A 5174-nucleotide genomic window follows, 5' to 3' on the forward strand; every position below is an offset into this window, starting at 1 on the left:
CTGCTAAATGAGTGACTTTACCAGTTTCAGCTTTATCCCTCCTTTAGTCGGCTTTCCCTATAGGTAAGATTTATTTAGATGATAGAATTGCCCTTGCTTTCTGAGAACACCCAATCCAGAAGGAACCCTCACTTCCTTAGACCCTCCGCAAAATTCCACAACTATCGCCCCAATCCTATAATAGGTTCTTTCTAACTCCCTCTTACTGAGACACCCCACAGGTCTCCCTCGCTGCAAGGATTTTTTTTTTGGCTGAAGGGCATTGTCAAGTTTAAGAGATGGGAGGAGAGGAATGTGACCTTAGGCGACTGTGGGGTAACTTGCCCCAAAGAGGAACAGAGAAATACAGTAGAACGGTAGCCTGCAGGGAAACTAGGTCAAAGTTTTCGTTTTGTTTTAAGATAGAGAATTAACAGCATGTTTGTACGTTGAAGGGAAAAACCGAGGAGAGACAAATGGGTCGTTTAGTAGGAGAAAAGCTAGTGGGTAACACGCCGAGTACAGGAACTAGTGCTTTAGGTAGGAGCATGCGTCGTTCACCTGCAGGGTCTGGTGAGTGAGATCCTAGAACGTGCCTGGCTGTGACGTGGACATTCTCTTCCTGATTACTTCAAAGTTCTCCGTGAAGAGGCGAAAAAGGCGGAAGTCCTGCCTCCCACAATATCTAATTGCCTATTCGAAATTTCACGTCTCAGTTCTTTTGTGCTTCTGTTTCAAAGAGCCTCCCCTCTACCGGAATATTAATTTCCCTAATATCTATCCAATTGGATGGTTAGATTCCAAATACAGTCCCACGAACAATGGGAGAAAACCTGATTGTGCCCTGGTTGTCTAGATCTCACAACAGAATGAAACATTTCTCACTGTGTATTTCTCCACAAGACATTCCCCCACCTCCACCCCAGGACAAGCCCTATATTGAGAAGAAAAAAAGTAAAATAAACAAGAAAGCACTTTCTTCGAAGTCCTCCGACTCTCTAACTGCTTTTACATAGGATCGCTTGTTTTAGAAAAGCTGCCAATATTGAGGCTCATAATTTTGTTCCGATAAAATAAAACACTGCCCTCTATCAGCAATAATGCAGGTGTGCACAGTAACACAGAAAATCAAATTCAACTTTAAACAGTGGCCTTTTCAGTTTCTTCTGTGCTTTACGGAGGAGGTAGGCGAGGGATCCGGGAAAGGAAGAAAAACTTGTGCTTTTAAGTGCGCAAGCGCCGTTTGAGAACTGTTTCGTTTGCAAACTGGTCTTTTTTCCGAAGATCTGGTTAATATTGACAGTATCTAAATTAATCAGGTTTAAAAAAAAAACCAAACCGTTCTTAATTATACTGCTGTGGAGAGACCTCAAAATATTCAAGGCAAATGAAGTGCTGTAACAAAAGGTGCAGTGCGCCCAACGTGGGGCTCGAACCCACGACCCTGGGATTAAGAGTCCCATGCTCTACCGACTGAGCTAGCCGGGCACTCAGTTAGCACACTTATTTTCTCTTCCCTTGAAGTGTTCAATATATTTGATTTTGTTTTCCTTTAATTCTTTGTCATACTATAACCTCCAAATTAGTTTCTTAAATTCTTTGAAACAGGTCTTTAATTGTACTTAGATTTAATAATTTTTAGTGCGTGTGTATCCTAAAGGCACTGAAAACACGCGTTTCTCATTACAGAATCACTGAATCTCTTTTTCTGAAGTGTTTTAAAATATTTACTGCCCAATCAAGACTGTTCACTTTCTATCAAATGGCATAATGGATTCCTACAATTTTGGGCGCGGCATTAAAAAACAAAGTTTTTAATGAAGTTAGTTACACACAGGGAAGAAAAATGGAGCTTAGCTATTTTCCTTTAATAGGATCTAGTCAAAGAAAGTTAAATTGAGGAAGGGGATACTGGTTCAGTTAAAATAACTCCTCTTTCCGGTAGCTGCCTGACAATTGAAAGATAGGACCCTGAGAGGTTGGCATTACCATCCATCTCAAGAGACAAGCTGAGAGGAAAGGATTGTAGAGACTGTGAGTCTTATGGCAAAGAAAGTTAATTCTAGGAGAAAAGGAGAAGAACTGATTCTGACCAAATTATGACAAGCTGAGACAATGGAATAATCTTTTATGGAAATACATGTATTCTGAGATACTAGTGAAGTTCTCTAGATAAGGAACTCTGCAGATTTCTGTGATGGGAGTGGTGTCTATCCTACTGCTCAGAACAGCACGCTAAAGCCTAACTGTAAACCTGGGAGTAACAGAATCCTTAGGATACTATCCCTGAAACCCTAAAACACAGTATTTAGAAGTTAAACACATTGGGCATCACATTTCTGAGCTACTTAATTAACACATAACAATAAGGTATGGCAAAAATATGTTTAGATTCCTCAAAGTGCACCTAGGATTTAAGTAGAATATTTAAAATTTCCAAGCTTGAAATATTAATGCAATTATTCACCAACAATTTTTTCCTGCAGTTGCAAATTCTGGCTTATTTTGACTATTTTATAACTTGGCAGAACGTAACTGGGAAGTGAATGTGTATTTATTTGCATTTTCAACACATTTAATAAGTACCTATCATGTGCAAAGCACTGTGTTATGTATTCTAATAGATGGAAGTATAAACCAGACTCTGTTAACCAGAAAAACCTTATCACCCTATAGGAAAGACGTGTAGATTACATGCCGATTTTATATGCACTACTTCCAAAGTAATTTAAAGTAATTAAAACAAACACATCCATACTCACACCTTTTAAGTCTTCTAATGAATCAGGCAAACAATCACGAACCTTAGACCACAATTCAATGTATTCTTCCAAGACACGAGATATATCAACAATCCAGCCCCAAAGTAGGCAGTTCATCGAGTTCAGAAAGAGCTCCAAATTCATAATTATTAATGAATACACAGTAGGCATTAGACACTCAAATTGTGTTTATCACACACAAGCAGGAAAGTTAATTAAGAGTTTAACTGGATCCCTAAACAAGTTTGGAGTACTTGTAGTTTACCTTCAAGGTGAACCCTCCTAGGACTATACTCTTCAGCTTTCTTCAGCACTTTCTTGGCCTACCCTGGTCTAACTCAGGACCCTTCATGAAAAAATTGCAACTAGAATATTTCAGTGAGGGTTAGGCAAATTAAATGGCTACTCTTCCAAGTATATCCAAATCCTTTCTTTATCCATTTGTTCAAGAATAAAAACTAACCTTTAATTATAATGCTTCATTAGCAGAAAGAAGCAATTGAATTTCCTCTTTCTCTCTCACTTTCTACATCTAATTTTTCAGCAAGCCCTACACTTCTAAAATCCATCCACGTATTTCCACCTCCACTGCTGCCACTCTGCTCATTCTCCATTACTGCTTGCCCACCGGACTGCAATAGCTTTCCAACTAGTCTCTGTGCTTCTGTTCTTCCCTGTATTTATCATTCTTCACACAGAAGCAAGAGAGATCATTTAATAAATAAATTAGATCATATCATTCTGCTTAAAAAACTGCTGATGACCTCATGGTAGAAAGCCAATCATTAACTGTGGAAGGAATGACGGAATTAGAAAATCACCATTTGGCAAACATTATCATAATAATTGATTCAAATATGAATCATGGGATACTATAATTAGTGGGTGAAAGGTGAAGGAGTTGCAGGATATTTACATAGTTTCAAGGTGTTTCTTCACAAGATATTTATTAATTACAAAGGGCAAAATTGAAACTATAGTGGAGAAATCTTAAGTAAGTGATCAAAGTTAACATCATCTGTAGTGGAACAAACTGACATCATGTGCCTCCTAATATAAGATTCTAATATGAATACAAGGTTACTTTTGTGGCATTCCTGACAAAAAATGCATCACCCGAATCTAATCATGAAAAAAGTCACACAAATCTAAACTGCAGAATATTCTACAAAGTAAATGTTTTGTATTCTTCAAAAGTGTTAATGCCATGAAACCTAAAGAAATATTAAGAAACAATTTTCCAGATTAAAGGAGACTAGAGACATGACAACTGAATGCAATGTGTGATCTTGGATTTTCTTTTGCTGTGAAGGGTATTACTGAGAGATTTGCCAAAATCTTAATGAAGTCTGCAGATCAGAAAAAAGTGTTGTTAATTTTCTGATTTTCATAGTTTTACTGTGGATATGTAAAATGATGTTCTTGATTTTGGGGAAATACACACTTAAGTATTTAGCAGTTAAAATAAAAAAAACCGCTGATGGCTTTCCATTTATAATCAGATTAAAATCCAAACCACTGCAAGTTCTGATCCCACGTCCACCTCTCTGATTTCACTTCCTGTCACTCTCCCCCACTTAATCTCTATGACAGGCCACACTGATCTGACAGTTCCTATAACAAGCCAAGTTTATGTTCCGATAACAACCCCAAGTTTCAGTTTAAATATCACCCATTCAGAAAGTCATTCCTTAAGTATCAATAATAGGTCTAAAGTTCAAACTTCCATTGTCTCTTCTTTTTTACCACAAGATGCAACTATTTGCCTATTTACTCTTTGTTGCCTATTTCTTCCCACTGAATGTAAATGTCTCCTTCACCGTTTTATCAGCCAGCAGTATTTAACTGAGTACTTGGGACATATAGAGCTCAACAAATAATAGTTAATCAGTCTTATCCTTAATTCCACTAAATAGAGTCACACTCAAAAAGAGTACTAATGCTTCTGTAAAATTCCGACCTGAGCTTAAAGGTGAAACCCTTAGAGCGCAAGTTCCTTCTTTTTTGTTAGAATAGGTGGATGAAGGGGATGCCATCAATATACTGGTTTAGAACCAGGCCGCCAAGGGTGGAGGGAAACCCTCTCCCCTACCGTTTTCTCTGGTCTTTGTAAGAGTATAAGAACATCTCTCTGCTTTGCTCTAAGAAAGAATTAGGCAGCGAAAGAGAGGGATAAAAGATAAATAATAATTCCTAGGAAAAGGAATGGCGCAGCTCCTCAAGCCACCCGAAAACTTAGTTTCTCAACGACACTCAGGACCGAAACCTGACTGTCAGAAGAAGCACTAGTATCCTACTTAACCCCACTGCTAATGCTTCTGCACATGCGCGTTGCCCCCCACGCACATCACCTTCCTTTTCCCACAATCCTCTGTTCCTGGGCTGAGGCCACAGGAACGAGCCACAGAGAAGGCTATTGGTGGAAAGAACAGC

General features: G+C 38.5%; 1 non-coding gene across 1 annotated transcript; it reads right to left on the reverse strand.

Annotated features, from left to right (window-relative positions):
• Positions 1 to 1394: 1394 nt before the first annotated feature.
• Positions 1395 to 1467, reverse strand: TRNAK-CUU (transfer RNA lysine (anticodon CUU)). Its single transcript has one exon. It is a non-coding gene; the product is annotated as a tRNA-Lys (tRNA).
• Between the last annotated feature and the right edge of the window lie 3707 nt (positions 1468 to 5174).

The sequence above is a fragment of the Eubalaena glacialis genome, chromosome 2 (assembly GCF_028564815.1).
Source record: "Eubalaena glacialis isolate mEubGla1 chromosome 2, mEubGla1.1.hap2.+ XY, whole genome shotgun sequence".
In the NCBI taxonomy this organism is placed as follows: domain Eukaryota; kingdom Metazoa; phylum Chordata; class Mammalia; order Artiodactyla; family Balaenidae; genus Eubalaena; species Eubalaena glacialis.